Source organism: Rhipicephalus sanguineus, chromosome 2 (genome assembly GCF_013339695.2).
Source record: "Rhipicephalus sanguineus isolate Rsan-2018 chromosome 2, BIME_Rsan_1.4, whole genome shotgun sequence".
NCBI classification, from domain to species: Eukaryota; Metazoa; Arthropoda; class Arachnida; order Ixodida; family Ixodidae; genus Rhipicephalus; species Rhipicephalus sanguineus.
In genome coordinates, this window is record NC_051177.1 from 85,726,249 (window position 1) to 85,746,407 (window position 20,159).

Consider the following 20,159-nt stretch of genomic DNA (forward strand, 5'->3'; position numbering starts at 1 on the left):
AGTTCGAACTGCAAAAGATACTCTGTTTATATGAGTGAAGCTGACATGCACCGTTAACAACAAAAAAATCATAAGTTTGGTGTTGAGTTAGCGTTGAAGAAGTGCGACAAAATAAGGCACTTAAAAACAATAAACAATGGATAATAAAAAAACTCTCTCTGTGTCAAAAGGTAAATACCCGGCAGAAGATTACGATTATCCGAGTTGATGTGCGGCACACTGCTCGGGGTCACCAGAGGCAGCTATACGCTGACTCACTATCTGTCATAAATACACAATTCTTGCCAAGAATAGTGATGCGGTATTTTCGCCGCCGTCAGTTGTTTCGTTCAGTGCGTAAATTAAGATTCACAATGTTTATTAAACTCCATATGCGCGGCGGTGAAGCATATTACACCAATGTGACACAGTCGATTGCAGTTTCGTAACCATTATGGTTGGAAGCATCTCCTCGAGGTTGCAACGCCACCACGCCCGATTTGGCGTGATATAGCGTGTATGGGCGATCAGTCACAATATACCGAAGGCCTACGGGACGAAACAAGCGACACGAGGGGCGTACTAATTATTCCTCTATCAATCAGCTTGATCAGCCGGGCGTGTAGGACAGGCGCGTTGTGAAATGGCGAAGTGCTAGGAGCGTTGCGCTAACTATTGGCCATACTTGCGACTTTTTTTATTGCAGCTGCGCATTATACTGACCGAAAATTACAAACCTGCCTGTGGCATAGCCAGAAATGTATTTCGGGAGGTAAAGGGGGGGGGGGGGGTGTAGCCACCCTTTTGTATGTTCATGCGTGCGTTTGTATGTGCGCGTCTAAGTAAACACATCCAAAATTGAAACACATCGAGAGGTACGGGTTTCTGAAATACCTCCTCACCCCCCCCCCCTTGCTACGTCAGTGAAACCCGTTTTCAATTCGCCTCTTTAATTTTCCTGTGCTGCCGTCTGACGTTTTGATAGGGGTTTGGTAGGGGCCGGGACAACCGGTACTGCCAGAAGCAAAGCCTCCGAGATGATGAGACATTTTGCGACTTTTCCGCTAGGGGAGAGCGCATGCGCAGAGGCGCCGTGAGAAAGGTGGATTGTCCCTGACCACATGGAGATGTTTAATGTGTCGATTCTATTATCGGCGTCGAACTTCTACGGTTCATGAAATGGTCACCTCCTACTGCAACAGATAAACAAATGTTATAGCACTCGCAGTTTTCAGATAACACCTTGCTGCAGCGCCAGCTGCAATGTCTAAGGCATCATCTCAAATCGTATCGTTGTACGAACATTGTATATTCTATCCTCTGACACGAACTTCGAACGTTCAATTCAAGTGTGCGGTTATGTGATACGAGAGCACGTTGAAGTTCAGGTGTTCATATATAGTAGACGTCAACGCATTTGAGAAGAAAGGGCAAAAACGTGTGACTGCACGTTGCGTTTGCCCTTCACGTTACTGCACAACGGCAGAATAATGACCTACAAGAGCCTTAATCACGACAAAAGGGTTCATACTCCTTACTAAGCCATCTTCGTTACGTTTGCCAAACATAAGAGATTGTACGTTAGAGGTTAACAACTAACAGTTCAGACTCATTGTATGGAAGTGCTGGTTATGAGCGCAGGCTGCTGGACACTGGTTTAACATTCCACCTTTAAAGTACTTGTTATGTTAGGAAAAAATAAAACAAACCATGTTGTAGGAGAAACCCACAGGCTATTACAGACGAAATGCGCCTTTCTACCTGCCATGATAGGAGAATAAGAGACATTGCAGCATAGCAACATATATTTCTGCATCTGGCTGCACAATTCGTGAGTTTCCCACTCCACGCACAAAATAGAAGCTCCACCATGACATCAAAGGGCACGGTCGAGGTGGAATCGAAAATCGAGACTGAAAACGCTAAACCCCGCGAATAGAGTGCTGAGAAATAATATTCACTGCGTGGCTTCCACTCCAAACGTTCGCGCTACTATTTCGGCTGGATGTTTGCTTTTCTGCATCTGCCCGCCCGCCAACTCGGAAGGTCAACGTGCAAGCGGTGCTAATGCAGGCCGGCCAGTAGGCTGTAGCAGGTCTCCCAAGGGCGGCTAGCACCTATACAGACGGGCGTGGCCGCAACGAATTCAGCCGTCAGGCCAAATCGTAGCAAGACGAGATGGCCTCTCGTTGAAGAGGCGCCCTCTGCGGTGAAGGTAATTACGTGGGGCCCCTCGAGATTTGGCTTAGCAGGGCACGGCCGTTCAGTCCGGACACGGGATGCGAATTAGCCTCTGGACGACGAGAAAACACGTCTCTCGGGTTTGCAGCACTCCGGTATATACCAGGCTAGGCCCACCTGCAGCGCCTGCGCCCCTTTTTATCTTGACCAGTTGCGCAACACGCGTGCTGCGAGCCCATTACCTTGACTCTCCTCGATGCACCTTCGATCGCCTCGTCAGTTAGAGGCCACGCTGCGTTCTTTTGCTGTAGTCACGTCCTGGAAACGCCAGCCAACTTGACCATTGTCTATTCCGTTGTATGCGTTATTGCTTTCTGCTCTCGTTAGTCCAAGCCATCGAGCGCTAACTGAATGACGAATGTGGTCAGGCCATGTCTGAGCCCGTTGTTCTTCGTGTTTCCTTTTTTGAGGAATCAAATAGTGTTGTTGCAACAATGACGAAATACGCCCGACTCATTTGGACAGCACTCGTGATAAAATTACCACGCCGTCGCGCCAATCGACGTCAAACTCGCAGTTATCGTGGAAATGGCTGCGAATGCGGCGGCGCAAATGGGGGAAGTCTGCCTTACATGCAGGACAAAGCAAATGCAATTACAGAGAGGAAGCCAGGCCTGGAAAAAAAAAGATGGAAAAGTCAATAAGTGAAGTTCGGAAGCGAGCAGTTTTATTATGCTCCAAAGGGCGGTGCCCTCATTTTCTAAGACAAATCAAGGACTCTCAGAAAGGTATAGAAAAAGAAGAGCCGTCATTCAGACGAGGATGATTCCTGCAATAGCACGTGAAACAGAGGCACCCGTTATTAGGCACGTTAGTTTGGAATGACAGAGTGCCTGCACAGTAATTAATCTATGAACAATAACTAGATAGCCTAGACCAGGTTGTAGAGGTCAGTTGAGGAAAACAAATGAGGCTACGGCGTCGATTCGTAAAATACAGGTGGAACAATGACTGTGCAAAAACGCAAAGACTATCAGCGGTGGGTCTCTCATTTCACGCTCAATACAAACTTATGGTGAGAAACCCGAAACTAAGCAACATCGTGTCAAGTCGGTTCTTGGAGCGGAGATCAACGGCGAACGTCGTGGCCTGAAATGGCGATGATGAAATGTTCGGGCGTGGATTTAACTAAAAAGCTAAAAAGCCAAGTAAAAAGGAACGTGTCCAAAACAAATCATTTTCGATCCTCGAAAGGATCAGCTCTTCTACATTTTTTTTAAAAGCATTAGTTCATTCCTCAGCGATTTTGTATGGGAGCTTAAAGCCATCTAATCTTTTCGCGAAATAAGTACCAAGAATGGATGAAAGCACTGGCGCTGACAAGGCACGTTTCTTGCTTTACTCAGCTTTTTATACTGCCGCACCATTGGCTTCGAAATAGAACGACCAAACGGCGAGTGTCTTTGAGGCTGCACAACTCGCTCACATCACAAAAGTGGTACAGGCGGCAAGAATATGTTGCCCATTGGCACACATTTACTTTGTGGGTGCCGGACCACCATGGCGGGTAATCTCGTTAGGTGGTTTCTCTTTGCCTGCAGGGCTTCTGTCTACATTGCTGCCTTCATAGAAAGAGCTCCTGCCTGTCCAAGTGTCTTGTCGTGCTTCTATGGAAGGAGCACTGATCCGTGTACTTGCTACTTACGTGAAAATCTTAGAGTTCAGGGTGGTCTTCTTTATTTATGCATGCCAGGTCCATGAGTCGCTCCTCGAACTTCGGGCACTGAGGTAAAAATCTCAGGTTCAGCTGTAGAGGCACACGTACAAAAACTCACACGGTGCCTCATGCATTCACTTAAGCTTACTCAAAGGCCAAAGCCATCTCCTTTTTCTGCTTCTTTTTCTTCGCAGTCAAGTGCATTGATACAAAGACAAGGCTAGATAGGCATTTAAAATTAACAATACCATAACGTGCTCTTCGTGAGTACTGCTTACCAGGCAACATTCAAGATTTAGCGTATAATCCATCGTAACCTTCGAAACGTTGTCGCGCCTTTCAGATCACAACAGTGTACTGCGTCAAGCTGAACGCATTTATAAAGCGATTTTTGAAATGCGAAGCATTTCTTAGCGAACTTGTGCGACTTTGAGCGTATCTGTCTATCTATCTGTCTATCTATCTATCTAGCCGCCTACGACTTTGTGCTCTCCTGGCCGTTTCGTTAATAGGATATACACCAAAATTGGTATGGCGAAACATGACTTTATGACGAACATAAATCACTGGTCATAACATGAAAATCATGATATCCATGTCATGAACGACATGATTTACATGCCACTTTTTGGCGCTCTTGCGGCCGTTTCGTTAGCTTGCTGTATACCAAAATTGGTATGACGTGACAAGAGTGTATGACGAACATAAGTGACAGGTCCTAACGTGCAAATCATGACACGCATGTCATGCACAGCATGACATACGTGTACGTGCCACGCTCATCGTGCGCTGGCGGCCGTTTCGCTAGCAGTTATACTCACACCAAAATTGGTATCTCGCGACGCGACTGTGTAACAAACACGAATAACAGGTGGTAACATGAAAATCATGACACGCATGTCATGCACAGCATGACTTACATGCCACGCTCATGGTGCGCTGGCGGCCGTTTCGCTAACTTGATATATACCAAAATTGGTATCGCGCGACGTGACTGTGTGACGAACACAAATAACAGGTGGTAACATGAAAATCGTAACACGCATGTCATGCACAGCATGACTTACGTGCCACGCTCATGGTGCGCTGGCGGCCGTTTCGCTAGCTTGATATACACCAAAATTGGTATCTCGCAACGTGACTGTGTCACGAACGCAAACAACAGGTGTAACATGAAAATCACGACACGCATGTCATGTACAGCATGATTTACATTCCACGCTCATGGCGCGCTGGCGGCCGTTTCGCTAGCTTGATATAGACAAAAATTTGTATTGAGCGGCGTGACTGTGTGACGAACACAAATAACAGGTGGTAACACGAAAATCATGACATGCATGTCATGTAGGTATGATTTAGACGCCATGCTCATAGTGCACTCGCGGCCATTTTGTTAACTGGGCATAAAGCTAAATTGGTATGGCATGGCAGGAGTGACGAACATAAATAGCAGGTCACGCATCCTATATATGTAGCAGAATATATTTTTCATTAGTATGGCATATACCAGATTGTACACGCATGCAGGTACGACAATCTCGCAATATATGGCGAACTAGATGTCACGGCATGAATGACTTCAGTATCCTCAATGACAAACAAGACGATGTATGCAGCTCTTTGCTGGCTGCTTCGCATACATCGATTCCCACACTGCGTGGGATCTGCCGATTTTTTCTGTTTCGATCGTTCTAAAGGAGGCTGTTTGTGTACAGTAATATCGTTTACACACACTTACTCTCAAAGCAGGAAATAGTTCCGTGCTATATCAGGCGCAGTATTGATCGATGCGCTGACTGAGGCACTGAGCAAATATACAGAGAAAGCTTCCATACTAGCAACTGCTTCCGGGAGGCTACAAATCAAGCGAAGGGAGACCGTCGTCACATAGCCTGGTCTCCAAAGAGAAATGCCGATAGACCGGCATCAAAGCAACCGCAAACACAACTGAGGCAGCTCTGTCTGAAAGTACAAACAGCTCCAAATATAGCAAAAGTGAGATATTGAAAAGTTCTATAGAACAGGTTTTTGAAAGTACGCGCAGTTGCCCCTGAATGAGCTTCTCGTGATGGGTTCGGTGGATTTGCATTGAAAGGAGCAGAGAGCTGCATATCTGAGAAGTGGTGACACATTTCATTTCCATGGTACTTGACTCGCGGGAAAGGCTGAGAACACTTCTTACTGGTGAATTCTTTAGGAACCCCCGCACTTTTGAATTTCGGAAGCTTCAGAAGAATGAATCGTTCTGCTGTTTCTTTTCTCACGATGTACACATGCAGGAAACGAAAATACGCGACCTGTTTTCCTGTGGGTGGTTTAGTACAATATTTACTAGAATGTGGCGCGAGTTTTTCCCCAGATATTTGCTTCCTAAACAACCCTCGCGATAAAATCGAATACCGAAATAACTATTTTTGCTTCCTTGACGCAATGAATAGTCACCCTTCACGTTGCAATCGTGCTCGCGTTACAAACGAGTAAATGTGGTATCTAAACTGATGTGCAAGGTATTGATATCGATTGCTTCTTGCGTTTTCTTTCTTTCTTGTATTTTTCTACTTCCTTGTTTTTTCAGTGTTGAGCAGGCATATTCTACTTGTACGCACGATACTGGACTCGGTTAACTGAGGGTTAGGTTGTTTAAAAATCACCATGGCTTTTATTTTTGTCCTCTATAAGGCTCCGTTCGACGGCTCATGAAAATGAACGACTGAAACATTCATAGCCTTTCCACTCCTGTGAAGATGGAAGCGAGCGAATACACCGGCTGCAGCTGCACGTTCTGCGGCACCGGCTTCACGTCGTTTTCGCGCCCATTCGCGCTTCTGTTTGCGTTGTCGCTCCTTCGATACACACTCTCTTTTTCCGAGCGAACGACAGCCCGTCCCATAACGAGTCCAAAAGGCAACTGATGATAACAGCGCCAGCGCGATCTCTACGTCGCGAGAGAGAGGGGCACAACAACGACTGGTGGGAAGTGCCGCCGTCGAGTATCGCGACGCTTGTGAAAGAGGCATCGGCAGTGGCGAGAGACTGAGGGGCACCCACCGCAAGGGGATGAAGGGGGCAAGGGGCGCCGAAAATTGTTGTTCTATGCGTAGTTCTGTCCGCGGACTCGATCCACCAGAATCTTGCCATTTAAAGCTTCTATATAAAAACTACAGGCTAAAAAATAGTGAACAACCCAGTGAGCTTTGTCCACTAGCTGAAAGCAAAAAAACAAACAAAGTGCAACGGAGCCATGAAGTGCGAATTTAGCCGCTGCCGCTCATAAGGGTCTGCAGTGCAGTGCTTTTAAAATGTTTTGCAGCGAGACCGCATTAAAGAGTCACGGGCTTTAGGGCTTTCACCAGTGAGAATGTTTTAAAAGGTTAACTACGTTACGCGAGACTTACATGACCTTCGTATTAACTGGGGTGTTTTTCTCAGAGAAAGCAATGGCTTCTTAGTAATGTAGACATTTGCAAACGATTGTTATTTTTCTACGCTAACAATGACGTCATTGCGTGACGTCTGTGGCTTCGGGCCTTGTGTGAAAAATCCGGGATATCGAAAATGCTAGGAAAATCGTTGAAGTGATTTTTTCTTCCTCTTCTTAAATACTAGTACAGCGCTTTTCTTTGCTTCACAACATTCTCCAATTGAGTTTTTTTTTTCTTCTCCCAACCCTTACTCGCCGAAGCATAAGCTACTAAAACAAAAACGCCTAGCAGACCACTCTTAAAATACGAGTACGCCAATTCCAGCCCAATCTATAGACTTCTGGTCTTCAAGATCGGACAGCATCAAGAGTCTATATAGTGACTCATAATATTCACTCATCGGCTCATCGTTTTGAAGTGTTAGCGCTGAAGGCTGTGAAGTTGGACTGAGGACCAAAGCTTTGTATTCCTAAACTTCGCTAATAGCGACTGCAGCAAGTGCTTCGTCAGCAGACTTGTTCAGCGTGAGTCGGTAGCCGCAGGCACATTCAGTGTACTGGGGCGCGAGCTGATTCAGCAAATGAGCTGTTTGTTTTAATTCTTTACGTACCTCGCAGAATCCAGAAAAGCATTCTTTCAAGAACAAAAGTTACACCCCACGGTTTCTAAATTAAAATCCAAACAACGCGTCTAAGTTCTTTAAGAGAGGGTTTTTTTTTTTTTTGCCGCTCATTTTGTCACGCGGAGTTGTTCGACGCTTGTATAAGGAGACCAGAAGTATCTTGCAATCGATACTTGGAAGGCGCCACAAGTATGTTTTGATACACAGAATCAAATTATCGGGACAAAGAATTTGAAAGACGTCTTTTTTAAAGCGATTATACTAAGGGGCTTCGAGGTAGGCTGAAGTTTTGGAACAGGCAATCCACTTTATGGTAAACCCTGTTGCGATGGCGTTCGGAAAACGACCTGTGAGCGGCGACCCATGCCCGAAATTTAGTTTATACGGCAACAAAACGCTAATTATTCCCTAGAGATTCCATTTTCAATATATTGTTGCTGCATGAAACGCGAGATTTATATTTCTACGACGCGAGCGACTAGGGCCGCCATTTTGTTTGTACTTCTATCTTATCAACCTTGAACGCGTATTCGAGCATCACGGTATCGGAGATTCGTAAACTACTCTAGTAAATACTGACTGCCGTGCACTGCGTGCGTGGGAGACATGATTTCTTCGTTACCTTAAGTGCTTACACACTCAATAGAAAGAGCTTGTTTTCCCCAAGTAGGTTATTGAAGTTGACCTGGGGCAGGAATCAGCAAAGTAAAATTTCAGCTATTGGTTTAGAGTATCCGCACATAGAGACAACGATAACGGTCTTACGAAAGTTGACGTTGTCCAGCGGAGAAAACAGCATGCAGGGGAACACTTCGCCCAGTGTTTCCCTGAAGCCATCCGGTAACTGGAACGCTCTCTTGGATTGTGTTGGCGCAGGAAGGCAATAAACGTTTGATGCCTCACGTACATTACTTCTCAAAGTTTCCGGGATGCGCGGAATTACAAGCCTCCTATGCCATAAAGGTCTTCAGTGGTGATCTACGCTAGTTGAAGACAAATAAAAAGACCGCCACAACAAACTGGTCGTAAAGTAACAACGACCACTTGACAGAACATCGGAGCACAATGTAAACACATTGTTGCAATATAAATACGACCTTATCAGCTTACGTGATATCTCTGTATTAATTTTACCAAAAATGTCATCGAAGACGTGCCTTCTAGAACTTATTGTCGCAGTGAAATGTACTCGCACATATGGAATTTTTTTATTTGTCCCATATAAGGCGTGGCCCAGTGTGCTAACTTACAGGTTGAGCTTATGCGTTTGACCTGCCTCTCCACTGTATAAATATTAAACAGGATTAAGAATATCCAATTCAAGCAACTTTAACGAATATTTTGTTTTGAAGCAAACCTTTAAATCAAGAGCAGCTACGCGAATGCACTGCTGCGAGCCCATTTTAAATCACGCTGTATTTCATATTATTTGAGTACTCGACACTGGTTTATGTAATATGTAAGGCGACATTATGTGAGAGCTTCAAAGTCGAAGCTCTACGACGAGGCCTATTATACTGTGGGGCGTGGATGAACTTATAGGTGTCTCTAAGGCGACGCGCAAATATCCATAATTTACTGCCTTTCCTACACCAACCCTCTCCTTACAATTCTACAACGGAACCCTCTAAATATTTAAGTTCGTGTGCCACATTCTCACACTCCATTCGGAGCTCTCGCTGTGGCATCTGAGGCCTTATCCACTTGAAAAGCGGCATCGGAGTACGTCAGATTCGGCTCAGATCACAGCCGTTGCGAGGCAACGGCTGTGATATACCGACGCGGTGCTACAGAGCGACAATCCAAAATCGGCGACTGCGAGCGTTGAAAGCGAGGCTCACTTTCCCACACATCGCGACGACTGCGAGATTTCCCTTTTGCTTCTACTCCTTGAAGTCCTTGAGAAGAACTCGCATATGGACTAGTTGGTATTTACTGCGGGACTTGTTTAGCGCATACGAAAGACGAAGACAGCGAGGGAAAGCACGAATGACGACACGGGCGTTTAGTTGGGATCGAATTGTTCTGAGGAAAACGCGGGAATATACCCACGAAAAATTCCGGCAGATCCCACGCTGTATGGGGATCGATTTCATGCGAAGCAGTCAGTGAGTAGGTGCCTATTCCGCACTTCGAGCCAAGTCTAACGCAGTGGCTCGACGCCGTCGTGTAATTTGAGTACTATGCATATCGTGGGCTTACCAAGCACGTTGACTACGCTGGCGTCTGAAGGGTAGCGTGTTGTCTGACATAATGCCTTCACTCACGTTACTGCACAGACGTCACTTTTATCGAAACGAAGTGTAAGCAACGTTCGCTCGTGCATTCCCGCGGGGACGAGCAACGCTAGGCCAGAGCTTGTTCAGTCATAGACGTACAAATGTAAGCGTTTGTCTGCTACACTAAAATCGCCAATTTTAACACACGGTGTGTATTTCTCCTGATTAAGTTACGCTAAGTCTCCTTTAAATCACCGCCCAATCACTGCGTACAGATGGTTAACTAAGCTGAAACGTGGGGCCCCGGTGTTTGTCACTTTCTTGATCCCGACTGTTTATTAAGGTAATTCTCAATTATGCAACACGTCTGTTCAGGAAACTTAAATGGTGTTTGCCACACGTGTGTTCCCTTCTTCATTTTTTGTGGACGGGGGTGAATAGTAGGATTAGCGTAATTTTGTTGCACACGACTGTTATTGTAAAGCTTTCCTTCTTTGAGCGAAGGACGTGAAGGCCGCAATTTCGACGGAGGCAAATACGCTTGAGGCTCGTGTGCTTAGATTTAGGCGCACGTTAAAGAACCCCACGTGGTCGAAATTTACGGAGCCCTTCACTACCGCGTCTCTCTGATAATCATATCGTGGCTTTGGGACGTTAAACCCCAAGAATTATTATACAGTGAATCTTAAAGATGCCTCAATAAGTGCTTTTAGCAGCATTTTTACGTATGACGAGCGTTTAGCAATTTTCATTTTTTTTACTCATAACCAATTTTGCCCTACATGTCACAATAATCAGCAATATGTGAAGTCTGTGCAACATATAAACTACAAAAAAGATGTTCTAAACAGGCATGTCGACCAAAGCACTAGCTGACACTACGCTACCCTCTACACGTCCGGGTCACGTCACGTGACATGCTTAGAAATCAGGTTGAATGTTTATTTTGTCGCCCTTACGTCTCGACCCGATATGTAGCATATTGTGTGGGATATCTCTGAGAGAAAACTAACTTGGACGTCTCGTCAATCGCCGGAGCATGTGACAGTGGAAGCATTCGAGAGCAGACGGAAGCGACAAGGTTGAACATTGCTGAACACTTAAAAGACACGCCGACCAAGAACCTCGAACTGGAAGCACGGGCGCGTTGCTTTCTCTTCAACAGCAGTTCCAGTAGTGATTACCTTCCTTAAAAAACACACACATTGAAATTTATGGCCGTCGCTTTCTGTCCCAGTTGAAAAGAAGCCGCGGCCTTTCCATGTACGAGAGAGATCATGCAAGACACTTATCCCTATGCGTGCTCGTTCTCTTGTTTAATTTATTTATATACATTGCTGCAGTGGCGCATAATGTTTAGGCACTCTTTATCGTTTGACACGACTGAACGGCGTAAAGGCCATCTTTACTACACTGGAAATAATATTATAATATCTGGGGTTTAACGTCCCAAAACCACGATATGATTATGAGAGAAGCCGTAATGGAGGGCTCCGGAAATTTCGACCACCTGGGGTTCTTTAAGGTGCACCCCAATCTAGTACTGAAAATAGGCGAACTGCGCTGTAAGTAGGCCTAAATTATCAAGGAAACCTTTCGAATTTATTTATTGCTGCGTATATTAGGAACGTGAGCTTCTAAGGTGCTCTGAACAACGATGCGTATAATTAGTGCAGCGAACAGATTTGCCATGTACGTTATGAAAGATAAAATATTAGTCAAAACAAGGCATTTCTTCAAAGGATCTATGAATGCCTCCTTGGTGATGATACGTAGCTAAGCTTGCAGCGTACTATGAAGGACAGCCAGTGCGCTACAAGTTTTGCAAGGCTCATTTCCGAATTTCTTCGCGAAAGTTCAGTATATTTTGGCTAGAGTCAGAACTCGCGTATGGCAGAAAGCTGGTGCTATTAGACAAAAAAAAACAACGTAAATAAATAAGAAGTGAGTCTACCTGCTCACCGCTGTTATTGATACACCACGACAACATCTAGTGGTGAATTCCATTGGCAGATTCGGAGCACTTCCGGTAGCAGTTTTTCTGCTCCATTTGGAGCAAGTCCGTTCCATTGGCGGATTGAGAGTGCTCCCTGTATGTTTCATTGGCAGATCTGGAGCAGCTCCGGCGCCAGATTCACTCCACAGAGCAGCTCTCTCTACTCCGCGAAAAGCGGCGGATTCGACCGGAAGTCGCAAGCTCCACGCGCGTGCGCAGAGCGTGGCGTACCGCGTGTGCGTTGAAATACGCTGTCCGATCGCGCCCATTCTCTCCGCTCGCGCCCGTGAAGGTGAAAACTGCGGGAACGGCGAGGAATGCTGGGCGCTTGCGAAGCAAATGTACGCTAGCGCCCCCCTACACTGTAAAAAATATTCTGTGAAAAAAACAGAAATTGTCTGGCAGCTCTCTTGCCACAAAATTTCTGTAAAGCTATGTTTTCTATTTTGAAGTTTTCTGTGTTTTAACAGAGTTTTTCCGTTTTACTTTACAGACTTTTTCTGCATAAACACAATGTTCATTTTTGTGTTACAGAAAAAACTTGCTTTTCTGTTTGTCTTCTTTCTGTTATTTCACTGTTACTTTCACTTTTACAGTACAGAAATTTTATGTCTAAAAACACGTTTCAGTTTTCAGACACTGAAAAAAACTGTTTTCTGTTCTCATTTATCTGTTATTTCGCTAATAGTGTCTGTTATCGTTTACAGAAACGTTATCTATAAGTACAAGTTCGGATATCGAGTCACAAAGGCTGTGTTTTCTGTTACTGCCCTCCTGCTATTTCATTACTGCATTTTAATTCTGGAACATATTTTTTATGCATAAAGATGAACTTATATATATTTTCTTAGAAAAGCATTCCTCAGTACTAAAAAGTAATTATGCCACTTGTACAAGCGATACGCAAAAATATTTTGTTCAGCCAAATGCAATGGCAAAAATACCAATATATTGCGTTTGCATAATCCAAATATATTCCAATTTAAAAAAAAATAATACCTGGGGTTTTAGAAGCCAAAACCACGATATGATTATGAGGCGCATCGTAGGGGAGAGCTTCGGAAAGTTCGACAATCTGGTGTTTCTAACGTGCACTGACATCGCACCAGTACATGGGTCTCTACAATTTCGCCTCCGTCGAAATGCGACCGCCGCGGCCGGGGTCGCACTCGCGACTTTCGGGTGAGCAGCCCAGCACCTGAGCGGACATTGTGAACTTCTTGGAGCTGCACCCGCGAGGTGTTGCCTCCAGCACTGTAGTAAATAACGCAATAAAAACAGGCACGTTTCAGTAGATTCTCCTTTCATGCTAAAAGAAACGAATCTTTATTTAAGTACAGGAAATGCTGCATGTAAACAGCTTCAAAATAATGAAAACTGCGTACATGTTGTCACCGTACATTCAAGCTGGTTTGGAAATTGTGTAGATATACCGTATCTATTCGAATCCAGGCCGTACCTGATTATAAGCCGACCCGCGAAATTCGCAAGGCCAGAAAAAAAAAAAACTTAATCATTGTACCCGTATCTAAACCGAGTCCCCCCCCCCCCTTCCCCCCACACACACACACTTCCGCACATCGTTTTTTCGAAAAAAAGACCACATCGGCTTAGATTCGAGTAAATACAGTATATTCATAATGACACTGCAAATTTTTCGTTGTAACACTTAGCATTCATAGTCTCGCAGAGCTTTGATTAAGTTGGTCATTTGTGGTGTGAGGCGGCGCTGCTTCCTTGACTTCTCGACCTTGCTCCCTCTGTCAGGGTTGACTGCTACGGCTGCGCTAAAAACGAATAATGATATTTTAGGTGCACCAGGCTGTTGCATGACTATGCTGAACATAATGGACCACACTGAGAACAACATTAATTATGTTGGTAGAGCGCTGAAGAAACCGTCGCACTGCCACTTAAGGTGTGTGTGGAATCAGTTAAAAAAACCTCATGATCCAGATGGAGATTCATTTCTATAAAATTGCATTATGGTTCATACAATGTCATTTATTGCAGTGTAAGGACTTTAAAGGAAATAATGCTCCTCACAGAGCAAGGTTCACGTGCTTTTAAACACTCACCGAAATACAATAAAAGCTCATTAATTCGCATTTCACCGGTCCGGAAAAAACGGCTGAATTAACCGAATGCCCAATTATCGAGAGTATCAAGAAAAAAATAAACAAATGACTATTATATCAACGCATTTTCTTTTTCTTGATGAATGCGCAAATCCAGTACCTGTTTTGCACAACAGTAAAAGCCACAATTTCTGTCATTAGGTTCATGGTTCACAATGAGACCGCGGCCCAAGACCCCGTGTATTAAGCCGAAACGTCTTCTCAACCCATCCCTTATTACGTAACTCCGCGAGCAACATCACCACGCCCACGTGATGATCATTTTGTCGCCGAAAAATTGGTCGGCAACTGATCGTTTGTCCGTCGGAATGTAACAAGCGAGTTTTATGTGAACTTGCGAAGTGCCGCTGAAGGTCCTCACCTTCAAAAGCTTCCACTATGTATGAGCTTTGTGACATTGTGCGCGCATAGCCCAAACTCGAAACAAAGCTACCATGCTAATAAACAAAACAAAGGTGTTATTAAACAATGTATGTGCTTGCTGGGACCAGAGAACACCGCCGAACTATCCGATTTTTTAAGTGCACACGCACGATTGCATGGTAGGCACTATAGGTTTCACAATTTAGATCTGCTAAAAATTGCACTGAAATCATTGTAGCGCGATAGACCCGGAAAAGTGGATGATGGGACACCACGGGCACAATTTTCACCACGGATTTTATGGCATTGCCCCAGACAATCAGGAAAAGAACATACTCATCCTGAAGCGCATGCGTGCACATGTTCTCCATTGCAAACAATAAGAGATATGAAAAAGTCGTGTGTAGCTATAGATGCCAAATAAACTTATAGACGTGTCGCTGATGCAATCTGTGCCCATTTTGCTTACAGGGAATTCTCGATTGACTGCACCAGTCCTCGTCGGTCCTTTGTTTATTGTGTCTCTTTCTCTTTCTGCGTTGTGCTCACAATTATGGTATACCAACTAGCCCGGACACACACCTTGCTCCGGCAGCAGAACTGCATAAAAAAGTGCTAGGTCTTATTTAATATAATGAAAATTGTCGTGTTACTTGGTGCCCCTTCGAAATCCTCATTAAACAGTGATTAAAAATACTTCACACGTCAACCGTTCCATATACTAACGTTATTACTGAAAATCTTTCATGACCGCTCAAGATTGCCGTAGACACTTTTACACTTCAGCTGAACATTTACATTTAGTCATACCCTCCATCAGAACCCTCACTGACTTAGCAAATGGGAGTGTAGTATCAGATATTGGAAATTCTCCAGTACTTGTATACTTTTGTACTATCTAATGTGGCTTTATCTAAGTTAGTTGCATGAATCTTGTTGAAAAAGTCAGAAAAATCATAATAAGTGTTACCTTTGTGTGAACACCAGGGTTAGGCTGACCTCCTTGCGGTATTCAATAGTAAAGGCGAAGTGTGTAAAGAGCATCAACTTGAATGCCTGGCACCGTGTTGTGGATTCGATCACAGCATGGGTATCAATACAGATGGTAAATACCCCGGCAGTCAGAAAGTTCTCTCCTGGAACAAAATATTTACTGTTTAGAAATATTCAGCAATATATTGCAAATATCCATAACAATACCTTTGGTAATGATGAAAGGGAGCACGGCACGTCTCCGACGTTATCTTCACTTGTACTTGCCTGCAATAATAAAAGCTATGAAGTTAATTATGCGATAAGTAGTCATTAAAACTCCTTTACGCTGGAGTTCAAACAAGTATACGAAGACAATTAAAAAGTTAGACAATATTTTTATTGAACTACAGACATTGTAGATATGATATAAAATAAAAATAAATAAATAAATTCTCTCAGTAATAGAAGGTAAATTAAAGCAGCGAACAATTTGAGGAGCAGGCCACTGTCAAATAATTCTCTTACCTTCTGGTAGCTAGAGACGCAGCACCACCTTAGGGCGCTATAGCATCAGTGCCAACTTAGTTTAATCCATTTTGTTGTGTCTTAGTGCAGGTAATTTGGGCTTCCATGACACAAAAGCATATAAATCCTTTTGGACTATTCGTTTTCTTTACAGTCCTATTTTCGTCCTCGGTATCTCGTAGCACTAGCTCAGAGAAGGAACTCTCGGAACACTTTGCTGCGCTGTTCCAACGGGCACTACATGCAGAATAGATTCATGTTTTTGTGCAGTGCGGCACACTTCATGAAACGTGGCTCAGTCGTCTTGGTGGTGCCAGAGAGACTGCAAACATACATCGCTGAAATAAATAAAAAACTGCAATTACCGAAAGAAATCGAAAAGTCTGTTATAACGGTAAGCACTTCTGTAAAGCTCTAAAGAGAAAGGAAAGGAGGCTAATGCCTGACTGTAACAGACATTTTTGCCAATTCAGAGAGAATGAATCTTTAACATTAAATGTTATACCTAATTGAAACATATTCCTAATGCTTTCAAAAACCCTTTAAAGGCATGCGCATTTGCACGGACGTGAGGCTCAGCATGCAGACGAATAACAGCAGAGCACGTGGGCGCGCTCAGTGAACCACCATTGCAGAAAGTGTTTACGCAAGGAATTAACAATGCATGCACAATGACGTTCGCAATGGCGGTTGCTTCGCGTCGACTATTTCATTATTTGGGCTAGCGAGCCACCAAGTTGCGATTTCTGTCACACTTTTTTCGTTACCAGGAATCCATTTATGGAGGGCACGTGGTGGGGAATTTGTCCAATGATCTGTATCAATCTGGGAAAACTTGCCACCTGAGATGGAGCAAACTGTCCTTCGTTTTATGAAAAGCAGAGGGTCAATTGGTTTATATTTTTACTGAAAAACTCCTTCGAGTTGGGCTAATTCGAGTTGGGCTAAGCCATTGGGCCAGAAGACGAGTTGCACTGCCTGCAGGGCCGTAGTCAGAAATTCTTTCCGGGGAGTGGTTCAACCGCTCTTTATGTAGTATGTTCGTGCGTGCATATTTACACATGCTAAATCTAAAATTAATTGGGGGGGGGTGAACCCCCACCCTGGTACGCCAATTCCTGCCTATTACGTGCTGTAAACTATACATAGCATGAAATTTGCTTCTCCGCAAAAGAGCAACCCAATATATATGTTCAAAATCTATAGAATATTGTGAATGTTTACAAATCGCAGAACATTTCTAATGAGCAATTCGCTTCATTCAATGAGTGATGCGCTTAAAGAAGTAGATGTTATTTTTTCGGTGGTAATATTAGCGTAATTGCAGTTTGTTTCGCATGGCGTCATTTGGCAGGAAACAACACCGTCAAATAAATAAAGCCCATCTGTCGCGGTAGCATGGCTCGCAAAACACACAGACCATTAATAATAATATCTGGGGTTTTACGTCCCAAAACCACGATATGATTATGAGAGACGCCGTAGTGGAGGGCTCCGGAAATTTCGACCATCTGGTGTTCTTTAATGTGCACCTAAATCTAAGTACACGGGCCTCTACCATTTCGCCTCCATCGAAATGCGACCGCCGCGGCCGGGATCGAACCCGCGACCTTCGGGTCAGCAGCCGAGCACCGTAACCGCTATACCACCGCGGCGGACACACAGACCATTCCGTCATATGCCATTCGTCTGATCAGTTCGGGAGCCGCTGTTGTCTGCCAAGCTGCTCTTTTTGTGGCCTACCTGTCGATAGGGCGGATGTATAGAACGGATGTCCTTCTAAAGCTGTCGACCAAAAGGTGCGCATGTTTTTTTTTTTTTTTTCAAACGCCCAAGCCTCACGCGCGACGGAACGTGCGCCTCAAAGAGCTAAAAAAATTTGCGTTCAGCGGCGAACACATCTCGTACACACATCTCGAACACACTTGGTTGCGTCATTCAAAATTTGTGTCGGTACATTTGTTCGACGATGGAAGTCTAATAACTACTGCCGCCAAGCACTGGTGCACAAAACGGGCGAGAGCCAACGAGATTCATTCGCCCTTCAATACGCCACTAAAAACAAAGTCCGCCTCTCCGAAAACCGGGATTCTTTAAAGGTAGTCACGATCGATGTCCACAATAAGCCTTCACGCACGGCTAGAACAGCGGCGTCGGCGTTGGTGCTCACTGAGAGATCACATGTGACATATGCCACGATTCACCGCCTGTACTACGAGCGCACTTGAGCCCACTTTCCGAGGTGTTCACGGCTTCACGCCGTTGTGTGTAAACCACGGATAACAACCGCGTATCTAACATGAGCTTCAGCAGGGAACACGCCAATCCGAAACGCGCCGAGTTTCTCCTACCGAGGAGAAGACGTGCTCCACCGCAACGCTGGCGGAATGCGATGACGCAAGGTAGCGCGTGTACACGTCAAGCCCGTGCCCCATTGGCTAGTCAATCGAGGTATCAGTTTACCGAGTGGATGTGCCCCACACGTCCATTCGGTAAACTAGGTTTACCTAGGTTATCTATCTTCCGCCAGGAACTTAAAGCTTCGTAAGGAAGGTCATCCAATGATACTACGCCAAGAAGCTATGCGTTCGCACATGCGTTCGCCAGCAATGTTCAAGATACACAGCATTATACAACCAAGCAGAACTTATCATGCAATGACCACTACAAAACACTAAACGCCGTACACCAAGCCACAACATCATTGCTCAGGGCCATGTTCACTATGCAGGAGAAAGCTATAGCTATTACACGTAGATAAACACACAAAAAGGAAACGTTTGCACTTTCATAAAAAAAAGAAAGTATTATATGCTCTGTAACGTCGCTCGGTTAGCTGAGTTGAGTTATACGCACTTTATTAGTTTTTAGAGGAAGTCGGTCCAAGCATCAAGAAAAAAATAGGTGCAGAAACACAGAGTACACAGGTTTGATGTAATAAAGAAACAAAGCGGGTAAGGTGAACAAATACCTCTCATTAATCTGCACAGCGAAACCTCGTTAATGACTGCCCGCAGAGAACGCACATGAAGTGCGCTGCGAACGCTGTAGCATGCGCTCTGCAATCGTCCAAGTACAAACTCGCATACCTTGACGTACGCTGCCGCTAACAGCAAAGAAATAAATGGGGTACAACAGCAGGCGTTCCCTCAATCACCCACTTACAAGGCCTCTTCAGTATTTCTACCAAAGCATGGAAGGAATTCCGGCTCTCGCACAACGTTGTGGTCGCGCGCGCTGCCGACGCAAAGCAGAATTAGAAACTACGCGAGAGCGAATTTCGAAAGCGGGCAGACATATCAACGAGTTCTTGTTGTAAGGAACTCTAGTTAGAAGCAAACCACTCACCTTTCAATGACAGACGCACGAAAAGCAGGAGCAGGACGGTGCCGTAGCCGCGCTTTACACTGCAGCCATGCATAGCCGCGCTTCGACGTGAGCGGTAGCCATCTTGTAAATGTCGCGGTCCGCGAGGCATGAACGTAGAACCGCAGAAAAGGCTCTGAATATTAATAAATCAAAATAGCATTGTGGAAATACCCAGAAAAACATGAAATGTTATTTCATGGACATTTGTAACCTTTGAAGTATTTAAAACTGTGGAGGTTCAATTTTGAGTCGTTTGTTTTGCTCAAGGTCACACGAATAACAGGAAATTTCGGTTTCTCTTTTTAACATATTTCCTTCATGGCACATTCACAGAAAGTTTCTTTCGCGGTACAGAAATTTCATGTATTTTATCTGTAAATTTACAACTATTTTTTACAGTGTACCGTTTGCTCTGGCGAGGGCGCTTGTGTTCCATTGGCAGATTTCCTTCGGATGCACTCCACGGAGTGCAGTGCTCCGGCGTAGAGTTCGTCGGCCACTCCGAATCCGCCAATGAAATTCACCATAATATAATAATATCGGGGGTTTAACGTCCCAAAACCACGATATGATTATAAGAGACGCCGTAGTGGAGGGCTCCGGAAATTTCGACCACCTGGGTTTCCTTAACGTGCACCTAAATCTAAGTACAC